Source organism: Macrobrachium rosenbergii, chromosome 6 (assembly GCF_040412425.1).
Source record: "Macrobrachium rosenbergii isolate ZJJX-2024 chromosome 6, ASM4041242v1, whole genome shotgun sequence".
Lineage (NCBI taxonomy): Eukaryota > Metazoa > Arthropoda > Malacostraca > Decapoda > Palaemonidae > Macrobrachium > Macrobrachium rosenbergii.
In genome coordinates, this window is record NC_089746.1 from 63451512 (window position 1) to 63471734 (window position 20223).

The window sequence follows — 20223 nt, forward strand, 5'->3', positions numbered from 1 at the left end:
TGGGTGTTTCTTTCTTCGTGTAGGAAGAAGTTTTCATCTTCTTGAAGATCTGTTTTATGATTTGTAAAACAGTCACGACAGCAGGTAAAAGTTTTGCTCCAGTCATTACGCGGGATGAGCAACGCGTTAGTTCTGACGAAATGGCAGCTGATTTAATCCATCCATTTATTTTTCGTTGGGAATTCGTCTTCCCAGCTGCATGACAGGTTTTAAGAAAAACGTGCAATGTTCTTTTACTTCAATAATATATAAATCTGTTAAATTAAAGACAACTATAACGAGTGAAAAAAATGTGTTTCTTCAGCTCAATCGAGTGTTCTGTACACCCGCTACAGCTTATAATCAAGGCCACCGAAAACAGATCCATCTCTCTGTGGTCTCGATATAATGCTGTATGAGCCGCGGCAAATGAAACCTTAACAACGGCCCGGTGGTGGCCTTTCCGATATCGTTGCCAGAAGCACGATTATGGCTAACTTTAACCTTAAATCAAATAAAAGCTACTGAGGCTAGAGGGCTGTAATTTGGAATGTTTGATGACTAGAGGGTGAATGATCCACATACCAATTTGCAGGCCTCTAGCCTCAGTAGTTTTTAAGATCTGAGGGAGGACAGAAAAAGTGCGGACAGAAAAAAGTGCGGACGGACAGACAAAGCTGGCACAATAGTTTTCTTTTACAGAAAACTAAAAAAAAACCCTGCCTCAATGAAGAGCATAGGATTCATTCTTATACCCGAATAATTTGCTGAAACTCAGCTGCTATCTCGACTGTCATTTTTAGCAGTGTTAGAGCTTCAATCGAATGTTCATCAAAGTTTTGTAGACCCAATCAAGTAAATTTTAGCTGCAACGCCTTTGATTTCTTTTGAAAATGTTTTCATGGCTGGTTTGCTTTTGACTTCGGCAATGACAGATGCCTTTCTTACAATTATTCACACTACAGTGATGAAAACTTCAAAAGCCAGTTGTAAATGAGGCTATTGAGGCTGGATTCCACTACGAAAATGTCAAGCACTTTGCGCTACACTTACAATGACTTCATCAAAATCACGAAGCAGGGAAGAATAAACACTGAAATCATTCGGCACTTATGACTTATAATGTCTTTCATTTGTGGAAAGAGTCAAAAGAGAAAAGAAAATAAATAAATAGTCCGATGGAATAGGTGGCCAAATGACCGTAAGTTCATCAGCCATGAATATATTAAGAAGATAACGACTGGGGGGGTCGAGATAATCGAGTGGAGGAAGCCTGATCACGATCGCCTGATTGACACGGCCACTTGATTGCAAAGTTCGTGGCATGAACGTACACAACATTATATATATATATATATATATATATATATATATATATATATATATATATATATATATATATATATATATATATATATATATTCACACGACTGTGAAATATTTTCTGTTAAAACAGAATTCCATCAAATACAAGGGGCCCATAAAAACGCCAAGGTGTTAAAAGTAAATGCTATATTTCAAAGACCAATCTGTCTCTCGTCAGGCAAATGATAAATGAGAAAGGGTTAAGGAAAAGCTGTATTTATACCAGAAGGTCCATAGGTCAGCTGTTACGTCACTCCAGTTGGCAATTTCTCTTTAATCTTCCTCCAACCAGCAATTAAGAAGATTAAAGAGAAATTGTCAACTGGAGTGACGTAACGGCTGACCCATGGACCTTCTGGTACAAATACCGCTTTTCTGCAACTCCTTCTCATTCATCATTTGCCTGACGAGAGAGGGTTTGGTCTCTGAAATACAGCATTTACTTTCTACATTTTGGCGTTTTAGCTCTTTATATTTGATATATATATATATATATATATATATATATATATATATATATATATATATATATATATATATATATATATGTATATGTATATGTATATATGTGTATATATATATATAATATATATATATATATATATATATATATATATATATAAATATATAAATATATATATATATATATATATATATATATATATATATATATATATATATATATATATATATATATATATATATATATATATATATATATATATATATATATATATATATATAATATATATATATTGAATCAAATATCATACATACATACATATATATATATATATAACCTATATATATATATAAAACGCCCCTTAATATTGAATCAAATTTACTGAACCTATATATTTGGGACTGATACACACATAACACTTATCCATTCATCAATTAAGAGAGATATATGTTGATTTTAACCCTGCTGTACATATTCCTGTCAAATTCAGTTTCTGTACTTAGAATCAGCATCGACCCATCGCCGCCATTATAGCTGAGTGTTAGGTTTGCAACAAGTGACTATTTATGATACTTTGGCCACCCAATCACCTATTGCTTTTATATTCTTAAACATTAAGCCACCGTGCCTTATAAAATTTGCACTTGATTTTGATTCTAAAATGATAGACTTCGTTGATAAGAACAACAAAAATCAAAAGCCCCTTTTGATAAAGATCAATGAAGATAATTGATCTGTGGGCAGGAATGCCACATCTTAATATATAAATCCATATGTCAATATATAACGCTATGTTAGAATAATTTTCTTGTCAAGAAACCACCCGTGAAACTGCATTATTCTTATAGTTAAATATAAATGTGATAAAATGCATAATTGCCAGGGGTTTTACAACAAAAGCCTTTACAAGCAAATCGTAAAATGACAGCAAAGAGGAGCTTGCATGCTTGAAAACACACAAACTGAATTCAGTCCGTTCGATGCTCGGGTTATTTCATTCACCGGAAAATTGTACCTTAAAAAATGATTTTGCATCATTAACTAGAACGCCACTGCATTCTTTATCTATCTGTTTTCAGATTTATTTTAGGACAGATCACAAGAGAATGACATTAGTGTTTAATGGAATGGAAACGAAGCGAGTTCCTTAAAAGCAAGACAATTTTGAAACGTTTGAGAAATGAAAAAATATTAATTTTCGTTTAGAACTTTGCATACCGGTATTAGCCTGACATCAGACATTTCAATGGGTTCATTTTCTTTGCACCGATATTTAGAAATGGTGAAGGAGCAACATAGACGGTTGCTGATAAGATCAGGTTCCAGTTATAAGCACGTTAATGAATGTACATACACTTCGAAGACAATGGTCATAAGAGTTAATTATTGATCTCCTTGTAACATGGGGAATAAGGATTTAAGATAATGCAAGATGTATGCAGTAACTGGACGTCCGGTAACAAGAATCGAACCAGCATTCGGGGTTATCAGAACGAGGTCACTCTGCCGACCTGACCACGAGAAGGATGCAAGTCCATTGCAGCTCATATATATATATATATATATATATATATATATATATATATATATATATATATATATATATATATATATATATATATATATATATATATATATATATATATATATATTACTATTACATACGTATCTGGTAAAAAGTCACCAGTAGATTCTGTATTATACATTTCAACCTAAATAAAATTAATAAAAACGATATTGAGGACGGGTCTATTCCAGCTCTAATAAACGTATCTGAATTTGACAAGTATATATATGTACGTAAGAGCAGCAACAGACATAAGTAAAATAAAAAAATACGGTCTTCTGAAGGAGATAGATTATAAGTATGCAAGGGAAGAACTTAGAGAACTATTGAGAGAATACAAACACATATTCGCTATAGAAAGGGATAATTTAGGAAACACAGATGTCACTTCACATTGGACTGACATACCGCCAAACACCAGATCCATTTACATTCCTGCTTACAGAGTGGCTCACTCACAGGAAAGTATTGAAATTTAAGTCCAGAAAATTAAAAATGAAGGAATAATTGAATCTTCTAGACCTTGGGTGGAAAGGTGTAAAGCCTTAAGTGATGATATAGAACTGAAACTTGATCTTCTCCTTCATTTGCCAACCACTCCTTCTAAGTGACAGCGACCTTAGTGTTCCCGCGGAAGTGATTCCAAGTAAACCATAGAAGAGAGCCCACACGTTCATTGCTACCTTACCATGGTAACTCTACATATATATATATATATATATATATATATATATATATATATATATATATATATTATATATATATATAATAAATTTATATAGTTGCAAAGGTACATGTAACGATGTCAAGAATCAACCTTTGAACAAGGTAACACTGACAACATCAAGAATTTTGAAAAATCGATCAGCAGAACCTCAACGTATGGGTGATTTTCATTTATATGTTGAGCAAAACTGACAGTCCTATTTGAGATGCCCGTAACGATTGTACACAAGAGAAGTAGCAATGTGCCAAAGTGCCCTCCAAAACAACGTAAGAATTTGGACATTTTCTTGGGCGAGATGTCGCCTGTTGATTTGAATAAAAACTAATTACCCAACAATTCTTGAATGAGGATTGGGTTTTTAAAAATCTTTTATAACTCCAAATGATCATGGAATGGAGAGTAAACATTTAATCCAACCTAACTCAAAGCCTTGAGTGGTTTTCTGCATTACATTCCACATGAAATGTTCTCAACATTTTTGTCGTCAGCCCCGGGTGGTTTTGACGTGAAGAGGTGTGCCACAAAAATAATACCTCTCAGTGAAACTGCTTTTTGGTCTTTCGGGCGTATTCTTTAATTTCATATTTTCTGGGACTTATTGAACACGCGGAATTTTCGCGGCCAACACTCCTTGTTCATCAGTCATTACATTCTCTCTCGCCAAAATCTTCAAAGTCATCTTATTCCTTACGACAAAGTGAAGGAGAACTCTTTTATTTCTTTAAGGATTAATAGCCTATTTATTTGTAGTTTAGAGAAGACACGCCATGAAGAAATAATTAAGAACTAAAGTACGTTCTTTTTCATTCTTTATTTTATTTGGAGCGGAAAATAAAACAGTAATTTTCTCTTTTTCCGCTTCCTATTAGAAAACGCTTTCTTATCAAGTGCTCGTTGACATCATACAGAAATACATTTAAGATAATGAAAAATAACTGTAAGAAAGTGCAATGGTCTTTTACACAATTCTAGATGTACTCAGATGAAAAAGTTATCACCTAACATGAGATTTATTTTTAAGAGAAAATTTATCACCTAACATGAGATCTATTTTTAAGAGAAAATTTATCACCTAACATGAGATCTATTTTTAAGAGGAAATTTATCACCTAACATGAGATCTATTTTTATGAGAAAATTTATCACCTAACATGAGATCTATTTTTAAGAGAAAATTTATCACCTAACATGAGATCTATTTTTAAGAGAAAATTTATCACCTAACATGAGATCTATTTTTAAGAGAAAATTTATCACCTAACATGAGATCTATTTTTAAGAGAAAATTTTATAACATGAGATCTATTTTTTAAGAGAAAATTTATCACCTAACATGAGATCTATTTTTAAGAGAAAATTTATCACCTAACATGAGATCTATTTTTAAGAGAAAATTTATCACCTAACATGAGATCTATTTTTAAGAGAAAATTTATCACCTAACATGAGATCTATTTTTGAGAGAAAATTTATCACCTAACATGAGATCTATTTTTAAGAGAAAATTTATCACCTAACATGAGATCTATTTTTAAGAGAAAATTTATCACCTAACATGAGATCTATTTTTAAGAGAAAATTTATCACTAACTAACATGAGATCTATTTTTAAGAGAAAAAATTTATCCATTTTAAGAGAAAAACCTAACATGATCTATTTTTAAGAGAAAATTTATCACCTAACATGAGATCTATTTTTAAGAGAAAATTTATCATCTAACATGAGATCTATTTTTAAGATAATCATCTTATTTTTTTTTACTACCAGTATAATCCTCTTACAACCGTTTTTCAGTGTCTTTGTTACTGCGTATCAGAAGTATTTACTCAAGTTTTACTTTTAGCCTTTTACGTGACTGAAACATTCGGTGAAATAAGTTTATATAAATGTATTAATAAAAGTAAGCAACTCTCTCTCTCTCCTCTCTCTCTCTCTCTCTCTCTCTCTCTCTCTCTCTCTCTCTCTCTCTCTATGCATCCACTCTCTATCTATCGTTGGAAGAGCAATAAAAAGTAAACTGCTACAAATGTTTCTCGTGATTTTATTTTTCGCAGTTGAGCTTCTCTGTTTGGTACCAAATAAGATACATTTCAGTGATTTCTGTTTATCTTTTTGATCCTGAACCCACGAATTTACAGGTCTGTTTTTTTTTATTATCAAGAAAGCAAATTTACTTAATTACGAAGCTGCCTTGAGTGCTAAAATAGCCATGACTCTGTTAGCGAAGCCCGGATCCCAAGCACCCATGCATAAGAAACTGCAAGGGCGGGCGGTGAACCACCTCTCTCCATTTCTACTTTCGCTGCAAGTGACGTCGAGAAACCCCCTTTCACAAATTCATAAAAGCTTTTGGGGAACAAGATTTACCAGCATCAGGCTACCGAATGATGGAAAAATATCTTGTTTACCCGTCTCCCTGCTACTGACAAATGGAATTATGTCTTGTTTACCCGCCAGTTGCCGGACAAACAAGGCATGAAAACATCGTTGCGCAAACGGCCTTAGGTCTGGATGAAATGAGGATCGTTTGACTGCAATGAAGGTCACCAGCTCAATCCGGAAGAAAACTTTGACCGGTGGTTGTTAGTTTTCAATTATCGAATAACTAACGCCATTTAAGAGTTCTTCGATGTGAACTATTCAGGAAACTGGCGTGTAACATTGAAATCGTCCCATTATTTCTTTTCTGGGAGGTGATCATCACTGCCCAGTGATCTACAGCCCCACAATTCATCAGGGGTGTAGCAATGACTCGTCCAGACGAACGTGGTATTTTGCCTAGAATTCCAGATGAAAATATGGATCAGCTTTTTAGCGTGTATCGACTGAATATGAAAGCAAAAATATTTGTCATGTTCAATTTGTCAAGTTTAGTATGCTTCTTAAAGAACTTTAACGAAGTGGCATATAGTCAATACCTTTTTGCTCTTTGCAAATTTTACATCGCTGGTCAAATCTCTGTCACTGACAGAAGGTCAGGAATTTGAATACTTCATATATACATAGGTAGGAAAGCATTCGATTTCACGTTACTGAACCATATTGTGTCACATTTATAATCTCTCTCTCTCTCTCTCTCTCTCTCTCTCTCTCTCTCTCTCTCTCTCTCTCTCTCTCTCTCTCTCTCACTTATCTAACATAAATTCCGTATCTATGGTCAGAATAAAGACCATTTTGCTTACTCATATATGTCTTTAAATGTTGATATTAGAATGAACAAGCAATAACGGATGTTAAATGTTAACAGATGAAATTCATAATAACGCAGACTTTAGTACGAAGCATGATCACCTTGGTAAAACTCTTTTTAATAATGAAGGCTAGGTTGACTTTCCTTTTTATTATATTACACTTCAACAACTCTTTGTCGTTTTACATAAAAAAAAAAATATATATATTTTCTGGTATCCTTTGACAAAATGTTTAAACCTCGAAGGTATGAGTTATTCCGTGTAACTTGTTTTTTTTTTTGTGGGAATCTCGTTGACACATCGGAATGTCGAGTTATGTATGACATTTGCGTCCATCTCTCTTTAGTTAGCTTTTGTTGTCTTTTATTTTGTACTTTTCATTGCGGCATCTTATTAAGTCTTATATTCAGTTGAGGTTTATCGTGGTTTATGTTGCTTATAGAGCATTCTATACTTTTTTTCTGTATTTCATTCTGTATTGGACTGCTTGCTCTATCGTATCATCGGCCTTATAGCGTTCCTCATACCCAAAAGGGCCTCTAGTTTGGATAATCTTATATATAAAGGTGAATGTTTGTATGTTTGTGCGCTATAGAAATCCAAACCGTCTTGACCGATCTAGACGAAATTTGGCACGTGGCCATCGTTTGACCCAACTTAGATAATAGGGTAGGTTTCAAACCTGTACCCCAGCCCTCTTCCCCTTCGCCCCCTCCCCTTTGTAACTTATGGGGTAGATAAACTCTACGGGTTTATCACACCTCATTTCATGTACTCGAGACCATAGAGATATATTAATGAAAATGCTTTTCAGTCACCACAGTAATACCTGGATAAAAGGGACACACAGCACAGTAATACCTGGTTAAAGGTGACAGACAGCACAGTAATAACTGGATAAAAGGGACAGTCACCACAGTAATACCTGGATAAAGGGACAAACAGCACAGTAATACGTGGTTAAAGGTGACAAACAGCACAGTAATACCCGGTTAAAGGGGACAGACAGCACAAGCCCGTGATAATAATAATAACAGACCCATCTTTTTGACGGTATCGTGAATGTTCTGGTCTGTACGTTTACTGAAAGGTTGCAACGCTCCTTTAATTGCCCAGCCCCGAAAACTTTTCAAAGTTTCACTTTCTCATCAGTTGCTTAGGTATGGTGAAATTCTTATCCTTTGATGATCTGCAGAGTTATGTCATCATTGATTTATTTACCGTTTGTGTTATTTGTTTCAGTATCTTTGAAAGTTTGTTTATGAAGTTAACGGCCATTTTATTTGTATCATAATGAATGTTTGCTAACGTTAATTATAATGATGAAAATGAAAATAACTAGATTTCGGCAATCAACAACAACAACAATAATAATAATAATAATAATAATAATAATAATAATAATAATAAATAATAATAATTATTATTATTATTATTATTATTATTATTATTATTATTATTATTATTATTATTATTATTATTATTATTATTATTATTATTATTGTTGTTGTTGTTGTTGTTGAAAGAAATCGCTGCATCAAATAGAAAAGACTCTGTACTAGATCAACGCAGCTGATGCAGCGATTTCTTTCAATAGTAATTGTTTGAGAGAGGGTCTATTGCCATTATTATTATTATTATTATTATTATTATTATTATTATTATTATTATTATTAATTTCAAGATCCCGATGTGCTAAAACTCAATTTGGGGAATTTTAAGGTAAAATGGTTAATCTATGCATCAAGTGTCAAGTTTGCTTGGCCATTGAGTCGTGCTGGGAGCGATACGGTCGCTTCGGAGCGTTTGTTTGGAATTTGGTCCTGTTCAAAAATTCAATAAGCTACTTTGAAAGTTATCGGAATTATCTAAGGTCAAAATCTGAAGGATAGAAATAAGAATTACGAGACCGGTACCAATATAACGCCTGTTAGTATGGATTCGAAACTAGTGACAATAATGCTAACATTATTCTATGTTTCCCGGCGTTATTTTCGTAGACTAGTTATTGGAAAATTGTCTTTTATTCAGTGAAATTTAGGTTTGACTAAGGTAGAAGCTACGTCACTTTACTCATTTTTATTGTCCTAATTTTTAAACGAAATGACAATTTCAAGGGTTGTTCATTGTGCGAAAGGTGATCAATTTGTCAAACGAAGAATATGCAAGATAACAGGCGAGTCCTAAGAGCGGACTTAATAAATATAATAAAAATGTAATAAAAAAAGATCAAACAATACGACAATGAACGCTTGTTACAAAGGAAACGTACCCGTGTCATGAATATTTCAGGTGTTCCTCGAATATATTCTAAGGCGTGGAAGGTCGACAAAGCGGCGTGTTACACTTTACAAGGTAACATGTTGGAATGTTCACTGGATATGATTTATTTAGGCGAGTTGAAGTTTCATTAAGGAGGGACAGAGGTTGGAGTTTGAAGACTAGATTTTTGTTCTTAATCAGCTTGTGTTACGAAATCTTGTCCATATTTTGGCTTACCACCGGAACTTAAAACAGAATCTTGTTCATTTTTTTGGCTTACCACCAGAACTTAAAATAGAATTTTTTTTTTTCCATATTTTGGCTTACAACCAAAACTCTAAATAGAATTTTGTCCATTTTTGGCTTACCACCAAAAGTTAAAAAAGAATTTTGTCCAATTTTTGGCTTGCCACCGGAACTCACAACAGAATTATCTATAAAGCATTTGGCAGTAATAAGTCTCAGTATCATTTCGATAGGTTCGAGCACATACGAACAAATGGAATAGCCCAAAAAGCTTAAATAGTGGTTGAAGATCGCCAGCAGACGTTCCCTTAATAAATGATCAAAAAGAGCATTCAGTGAATTTTCAGACTTGAACTTTTTCAATCGCAGGTGATCTACTGAACTTTATCAATCGCAGGTGATCTATTCAAAAGATAAAATTTGAAGTGAAGATAACTTCGTCAAATTTAGCAAAATTGAACATACTCATTGTTTTTACTTTTTTTTCATCGGTCTGTCGTATCTGGGTTATACGTATCAATAAGAACTGGGGAACAAATTAACTTTGTTATTAAAAAGAAGAACTTTTCTTGGAAGATTCATTAAAGTCTGGCATGAATGGTTAGAGGATTTTACCAAACCAAGCTCCCTTATATTGTCACGATAGCATTAATATTTTTCATATTCAAACTGTATGGGACACTTTTTCTCTTTCACACAAATTTTGTCATTCAAATTTTTGACAGAATACTTCCATTCATCTGTCTGTTTATCTATACCTTTCCGCCTATCTGCTGAACATTAACTTTTCTGCTCAAATATTTCATGTAAAGTCTGAACAATATGCATCTCTCTCTCTCTCTCTCTCTCTCTCTCTCTCTCTCTCTCTCTGTGTTCCTGAATTCCTGAATTTAGTTTGAACAGTTCCTTGTCCATATAATTACAACTTTAGCCATTAAGGCAATATTTACTTTCATGACTATTCCATAATTCTGTCCACGCAGACTCAGACAATCCCTTCTAATTTATACGTCTTCGCACTCTTCCCCCATCCATATTTTCTTCTCGATCTCCATAACATTTGTCTCAGTAACAGGCAAAACCTTCCGTTGGAACCACCATTCTTTACTCTCCCTCTCCATTCCCATCGCGCTATTGCCGCCATCTCTGACTCGTTTGTACTCGCCCCAATTCCATCTCCCATCTCCAATCGTCACCACCTTCCACCTCCTAACCCCCTCCTTCCTCCTCCTCCTCCTCCTCCTCCCCCTCCTCCCCCTCCACATCAGCTGCTTTACCACTCCTCCGCTCGCGGGAGAGTCCCCTGGGAAATGAGGCGTATGCATTTCCCGGATCCCGTCTCAGATAAGGAAGAGTTAAGGGGCAAAGGAGAGAGTCTGATGATGGCATTTCTAATGTATTAGCTTCCCATACGTAGTGTGCCAAGGGAAGTGTCCTCTTTACTGCTAGAGCTGCTGATTCTGCTGCTAACTCTCGTTCTGGTGCTGCAACGCGAAGCTCTCCCGATGGCTGTAACTTGTATGCAGCTGCTGCAGCGTGTTCCAACTAAAAGAGCACGAATGTTTCCTATACAAGAAAGATATTGGCTGGTATTTCCCACTCGCAATGCGTACTTATAAATGGAGGTTAAACACCAGAATCGATACTTATGCTGATATTGACGTTTTCACAGCTGTTTGATCATGTTCAGTATATACACATGAACTTTACGTAATGTAACACTTTCGCTATACTCCTTGTCAAGGTTATTCAGTCAGCATATGTACATTTATACACACACACACTCACACACACATATACATATGTGTATGTGTGGATGAGTGTTTGACTGTTAGTGAGCGTGAGTGTATCGTTTGAAATGGAAAGGTCACTGTCATAAGCAACAATGGCTTTCACCCATCCGAAGAATGCTAGAAAAATGGAATTGGGGGAAATGTTGTGGCTCATCTAAAACATCCCGCTCCTGAAGAATGCTAGAAAAAAAAAAAAACAAAAACAAAAAAAAAGAAGTTGAATTGGATAGGTTTACAGACTCAGAAAGAAACAAAATCAATGCAATATGATGTAAATATGGGAAGACATGGTCTGATGTGTGATAAGAAGTCCCCAATAATACGGAACTCTTCACTTGAACTAAACTGAGAAACCACCTTGAAGCTGAAACAATGAAGGTCAAGGTGGATGGCAAGGTAATGTCACTGATCATACAAATATCCTTTGAAGACTAATGCCGGAATAACACGTTGGCGATTCTAGGACGTGCAGTGCGTAACGGCCGAATATTTGCTAATTACGACGTCATTACGATGTAATTACGACCAAATCGCCATCAATCGCCGTGAATCGTTACCGCGTCGCCGAGTTTGGCACCGTGCACCAAGTGATGGCGGATCGTTTTAATTTCAAAAGATATGCGGTCCAACCGTGTCAACTGTCATTTGTCGTCCTGTCATTGGTTCCTACTATTTCTATTTCCATTCTTTACGAACGAAGCCCCTTTAATATATTGGCCAGATCTAACTGCATAAAAGAGCACCATTCAGGACAATAGAGTTGGTATCCATGGAAGACCATTGCCTGAGTCTCCTTGTAGTAATGACTTCAAGATTGGGAGGACCTCTCCTAAATTTTCTCAATAAATAAAGAGGATAACGTGAGAAGCCCATAAAGAAGTATTCGGGATTTTAGTACCACAAGAGAATTAGTGAAGCCTTCTTTGATAGATTTCTATACTGTCCTTAGATAATTGGAATACAGGAAACTTATAGTTGATTCATTTAATTTTTTTCACTAAAACTTGCAGTTTTTAAGATGATAACTAATTATCTTGTATAAGTTAAGTTACAGAATATAAGTAAATCCTAGGTCAAAAATTATGACTATATGTAGCCGCACCTGTTTAAAAGGATTGTTCGGTACCATACATAGTTGAGATTAAAAGTACATTGAAGTGCATAATGTGCTCCAGTTTTTACGTATTACAGCGTTTTAGCGCCTACCTTTATTCTGAATCAGATTAATATAATTAGGTGAGTGTTTCCTCAGCGTCACCTTTGAGTAATGGTAAATAACAGTCAAAACTAGTCACCTATTACACGTGAGAAAATATATTGTGTAGGGGAAGTTTTGTAAAGACCACAAAATGCAAAACGTGAGAAAATGCTCCTAATAAACTATAGAAATATCGTTAGACTAAATTATTTAGTATCTTATGCTTGATTATACAATATATATATATATATATATATATATATATATATATATATATATATATATATATATATATATATATATATATATATATATTGTGTATGTATGTATGTATCTATGTATTTACATATATATCATCAAAAGTCAGGCAAAGGGGTAACTGTTAAAAAACATATATGACATCACTATATAGACGGTCCATCTGTCAATTAAGAAATAAATTATGCAGACCAATTTCCACAAAATAACCGCATTCAGATTGTATATTTCCAATGCCCGCTAGCGCTTCCTGGATAATAAATTCCAAAAATTTCAAAACCTCTTGTAGACTACACGACCAGCACTTTTTCCGTCCTTCCCCTGCTACTTCCTTTCAAAACTTGAGAGTGCTACAAACTTTTCACCACCTAATGATCCCTCTTGCTCTCCAAGCGATCAAAATCTCCCAAGAGACTCTGATCATCTTTCCGCGCTTGCTCACCCCTTGTTGTAGCTACATAGCCCGTCAGTACGAGTAATGCACCATCAATCAGTTTCAGTAAGTTTCAAGTTTTTTCTCTTAGTCTCGTTTAGCATCGAAGCCTCTTTTTCAAGAAGAAGAGTTGGCTCAGCTAGCAGTTCATCCCTTTCAGCTTTGCCACAGACATAAGAAAAATGCAAGAATTAATTGAAAACTCCCTCCTTACCTAATAACACCTGGGCCCTGTCAGAGGATACTTGTAGGTCTTTTGACTGATTTTAACTAAATTCCTTACGTTAATAAACTGAAATTAGGTTATTCGTTTAGCACCAAACGAGACGCGGAAAAGAGCGTTTCATTTTTTTAATAGCTATATATGCGTTAAATGTTTCAACCCTATGAATGTGTCATGGTGCCCAGGAGATCTGTCTTGACTTCGGGAAGCTTTCTAGAAGGGGGAAGTTTAACGCCACCATCACTTACCAGGTAATTTACTGGACTGAGGAGACGATTAGAAAGATAATTTTTAGACATTGTTAGAATAGGTGGTCAAAAACATTCGTAATGAGCAGTTCAATTCGGTCAGGATAATTATACAAAGACATAACCTACATCTTACCCTACAAAAGTGTATGATGCTCAGATGAGTGAAATATTTGTCATTGTATCGATGTTTAATCAGAGTACAGAACCACTAAGGTCAGTCTTTTCCTTCAAAAGCTAATTTTTAAATGACTGACGTCTATTGGAGAGGAAGAAGTATGATGAGAATTTGCCTAGGATATATGATAGTTAACGCTTGAAATGAGCCGAATAATAATTTTGGAAGCACACACGATGAGTGCTCTTATCCTGACCAAAGTACGTCTGAGAAATGAAAATGTGAATTTATAAATGCCCTTTGGATGTCTAGAAACGTTATTTTGTTTAGGAATACCCTATGGAAAAGGAGCATTGGGAACTTACCAGAGAGCCTTACGCGCATTAAATTTCAATAGTCAATTATATATATTTGTGCTATACCTGACAGAGCCTAAGAAAAAAGGCTTCTGCAAGTTTTCAAAAATTTAATTTGAAAAAACTATTTATTAGTACGTGTTACCATTTTCATTATTTATAAGGAAAACTATCGTCGGACTGACACGAATAAAATAACGAAAGCTTTGTGATTTTCCGGCTAAACTCGAGTTAAAAGGTATACTGGATAAAGGTGTTATATATCTTGGCAAGAGCAATTTTCGGACGGTACCTCTTCTTTAAACAACCCTTTCGCCCTTGTCCAAGGTGGATGGCTGTCCCAGCCATCCCTAATACGCCCTAGGAAGGGACTGCAATAATGCCAGTGGAATTCTTCATGGGGGCGCAGCCAAAATTGCCGGCACCCATTTTAAAAGGAAGTCAGATGACCACTCGAGAAATGAAGAAAATTACAGTAAATCCATCAGCATTTCGCTCGAAAAAAAAAAAAAAAAAAACCCGCCGAAGTTTCTCAGGCGCAATCGAATTTTCTGTGCAGCGTATAATCAAGGCCACCCAAAATAGATCTATCTTTCGGTGGTCTCGGTATAATGTTGTATGAGCCGCGGCCCATGAAACTTTAACCACTGGCTGGTGGTGGCCTGACCTACATCATTGCCAGATGCACAATTATGGCTAACTTTAACCTTAAATAAAATAAAACCTACTGAGGCTAGAGGGCTGCAATTTGGTATGTTTGTTGACTGGAGGGTGGATGATCAACATACCAATTTGCAGCCCTCTAGCCTCAGTAGTTTTTAAGATCTGAGGGCGGACGGACAGACAAAGACGGCGCAATAGTTTTCTTATACAGACAACTTAAAAGGAAAGAGCGGGAGAGAGAGAAAATAAGCTCTAGAGGATGTTTATTAATATACAAAATTTTCAAAGCAGTGAACTAACGTATAGAAATATTTTCACCTATTTCTTATATCCTTTGTGTCTTTGAAAGGTTTGTTGCTACAAATTGACAGCCTTTTTTTATAAATGTTGTGGAAATAAAGGGTTGAAATGAATAAACATTTAAAAAAAGTAAAAAGAGAACTTGATATAAAACAGCTTGAGGCATATGGAGTTATAAGAGAAGTAAAAAAATGTGGAAATGGTAAAAATATTGACACACACCCACATTATATATATATATTTATATATATATATATATATATATATATATATATATATATATATATATATATATATATATATATATATATATATATATATATATACATATATACACATCACTGCATCAATTACTCCAAAGCCAAACAAAAAGGCCTCAGTGAAAATTTCATGTAACCAAACATCAGTTCTAGAAAAGGGACAAGGTCAGGTGCTCGATTCCAGAATATCACTAGCCAGCAGATCTTTAAATTGGTTGAAGGGAACAATTCAAAGTCTGACTAGTGATATGGAAATATGCGGATTCTCAGCAGTAATGGGTCAAATGGTTTGATTTCTCTCCTTAAAGTACTTTTATCCTTAGATTTCGTGTCTGTCAACAAAGATCGTTGGCTGAGTAGTTGAGCTTCAGACTGAAATCGATGGGCCGGAGTTCTCCCCAGCCGGCTGATGAAGTTAGAGGAATTTATTTCTGGTGATAGAAATTAATTTCTCGCAAATGTGGTTGGTTTGAGGTTCGTTCTAAGTAACTAATTGGTTCTTAGCCACGTAAAATTTAATCCTTAGGAGTGCTGTTAATCAGCTCAGTGGTCTGGTCAACTTAACATTTTTTGTCAACAATATGCTTTCATTGCTTAGGGCAAAATCACTCTGGAATTTACTGACAGCGACTCAGAAACTGGAAATTACATTAGAAGTCATATTCCCCGACATTTTGACATCTCCATCGGAAAATTTCCTAATTGGATTATGGCGGCTGTTAGTCTGATGAATTTTTGACCAGTGTTACATAAAAGTTGAATGAGCTGAACATTACCTATTTCGATTCGCTCGTTCAGCGGTTACTGATTTTGCTTTTGAATTGCGTATGAGGCTGAGAACAGGAATTATTGTATGTACAAAACCTTGCAGTGGAGTTCGTTATGAAATTTCTCGTTTTGCACACCTTCTGCGTCATTAGATTTTTCAATGAAGAAAATGGACTAGACATATTTTTCCCATGAGAAAGGGATGCACTGACAAGGTATACAAGGCCACGATGCTCTTCAAGAGTCTCACTTCACCGTCTCACTGTAAAATTTTCTTAAGCTGATACAATAACCAAAAATACAGTATGTCAGACTCGGTGTCTGAGATTTTTAAGGGTTCATATGTAAAAACATTCTGTATCCACGGCTAATTTAGTCACTGAAGGCGATGAAAATGAGAAAGTAAAAAAGGGAAGAGGAGTAATGGCGATGGAACTGAATAAAGGGTAATAGAGGAGAAATATGAAAGACGGATAGCGCATGGAGAAGAATGAATGGAAGAAAAGAACAATGAAGTGGGAGGTGTATGGAGATGGAAAAAAAGGAGGAAAATGATAAAAGAAGAGAGAAACGAGGAAGGTAAGGAAAGAAAGAGGAAATAAAACTTTTGGACGGAGGACACGAAGAATTAAAAAAAAAAAAAAAAAAAAAAAAAAAAACGGCATTCTGGATGAATAGAAGGCATATGAATTGCAGTCTTAGTCAAGAGAAGAGAAAGGAAAAATTAGTAACGAACAGATGCAGGAAGAAAGAGGAATAAAGAAAAGTAGGATGACGATTAACGAAAAGCCAATAAAAGCAGTTAATTACCCGAAGAACTGGAAGGACATGAGAGTCGTAGAAAAAGGGAACGAGAAGAAAACGAGAAAGGTGGAGACAAATCCTGAGGATTAAGAAGGAATCAGGAAAGAGAATGATGGAAGTGAGAGGTAGGAAAAAGCCAATAAGTTTCCTTGCATTTAGTATCTGAACGGTCACATAATTTAGTTCTAAGATTTGTGTCGCTTTCAACCGTTGTCTAACGAAATAAATGCTCTTATTTATTGGTCGCCAATATATATATATATATATATATATATATATGTGTATATATATATATATATATATATATATATATATATATATATATATATATATATATATATATATATATATATATATATATATACATATATATCAGGATAACGAAAAGAAGATGGTAGTAGGAGTCTGGATTCGTTAGGGTGGTTTTGACAACAATACCTTTCTGCCTTTCGCGATCTGGGAGATAAGGATTCCTTGTGCGTAATTGATTTTATTGCAACTCTCGGATATCCCGAGAGACACTCTGTCAGGACCGTTCACCAACATTACGGCGGAAGCATATTATAAACGTCTCTTGCAGCCATTCCACACGCAGACTGGGAAAATAAATGAAACCTGAACAGCATTATTCACATTATTCACGACATTCCCTGAGGAACAAAGCTAAATTAAAAATAAATATGAGTACTTCTACCTGTGAAATTAGAGCTGTTATTATTATTATTATTATTATTATTATTATTATTATTATTATTATTATTATTATTATTATTATTATTCATTTAAACTGTTTTCTGTCCTTCGTAGGAGTATCATGCTGACATGCATGCGGCCAAGATCTATTCATAATAACGCAAGCATTATTCAAAATTTTATTTCCTTGATTCTCCTAACTGAATTGCAGATTTGCCTCTGCTATTATTGCTTATTAATGAATAAAATAAGGACTTGTAACACAATAACTGTCCATCGCAGTGGCCCGTGACCAATGATCTTAAAACAAGTACAATAAAAAAATAAGTATAAATTGCGCCGAAGTTTCTTCTGCGCAATCGAGTTTTCTGCACACACAGAGTATAATGTTGTATGAAACTCTTACCCGCGGCCCATGAAATTTTCAGCCATGGCCCGGTGGTGACCTGTGTTGTTGGCACCTACAGCGGTGCCGGACACACGAGCATGGCTAACTTTAATCTTGAATAAAATAAAAACTACTGATGCTAGAGGATTGGAATTTGGTACGTTTGATGATTGGAGGATGGATGATCAACATGCCAATTTGCAGCCCTCTAGCCTCAGTAGTTTTTAAGATCTGAGGGCGGACAGAAAAGAGTGCGGACGAACAGATAAATAGCCACCTCAGTAGTTTTCTTTTACAGGAAACTAAAACTAAAATTATATAAAGGACTTTACTCAACATTTTAAATTGTTCGGCGCCTTTTCAGTTTGCTATGTCTCTTATTCTATATATATATATATATATATATATATATATATATATATATATATATATATATATATATATATATATATATATATATATAGTAGATAGATATATATACATTACATATATACATATATATATATATATATATATATATATATATATATATATATATATATATATATATATATATATATATATATATATATATATATATATATATATATATATATATACATATACATACATATATATATATCGAAAGCGAAGCGCCGTTAAGTCGAAACGCATAGGAAAACACATACATCCAAATTTTCCTGACAACCTACAGCGACTTGGAAGTTCCTCTTCCGTTATATATCACGCACTGATTTCGAGTCCTTGGATGGGGGCAGCATCAGCAAAACCCCCCAGCCCCCCTTTTTAAAAAAAAATTTATTTCGATCCGTTTTCTGCCCGCACGCAGTTCTGCAGCGTTTCATGCGGGGTCGTCCACCAGTGTTCCCCCAATTCCTCTTTCTTCAACAAACAGCAGCGATTTTTTTTTTTTTTTTTTTTTTGCCTCATGCCACTTCGTTTACTCAATTTAAAGCTGCCAGGGATCACCCGAATTCGAGAAGTGGCGTGGAAGTGGGCTGGCGTCAAGAAAAAGAATCCAATCGAGGAGCGATGCAGAGGGTCAATTACTTTGGAGGTTTATTGCTTCGGGCATTTTTTTTTTTTTTTGCCTTTCATTTCAGCTGATTTAGAGTTTTTCCGCCTTTTCTCTTTTTTTCCTCTTCCGTTCGGTTGTTCGCAGACAATGCATATTCGTTTCTCCCCGGCGTATAAGTAATCATGTTTGCAACTGTAATTATCTTTACTCGAATTTCTTTTCTCTCTGGAAATAGTTCTGCAAGAGTTTTTCGTTGCGGAGGGAGAGCACATTGGCAATCTTAAAATGACCACGTGGAATTAATTCATAAGAGTGGAATTTCACAGAATTAAGAATTTGGCAATCTTAAAATGACCACGTGGAATTAATTCATAAGATTATTTCACAGGGGAATTAAGCGTATTTTGGCAATCTTAAAATGACCACGTGGAATTAATTCATAAGAGTGGAATTTCAACTTAAAATGACCACGTGGAATTAATTCATAAGAGGGAATTAAAGGTATTCTGGCAATCTTAAAATGACCACGTGGAATTAATTCATAAGAGTGGAATTTCACAGGGGAATTAAGCGTAGGTATTTTGGCAATCTTAAAATGACCACGTGGAATTAATTCATAAGAGTGGAATTTCACAGGGGAATTAAGCGTAGGTATTTTGGCAATCTTAAAATGACCACGTGGAATTAATTCATAAGAGTGGAATTTCACAGGGGAATTAAGCGTAGGTATTTATCGTATTAAACAACCAAACTTTACGGACAGGAAAGCTTCATAATGCAATACAGTTCTAATGGTGATAGGAATTTAACTGCGTGCAAATGATTAAGAAAAAATGTGAAAGCTGTAATCCATACTGTACAATATTCGAGAAGAAATGTACTTTAGTTCAGCATATATTAT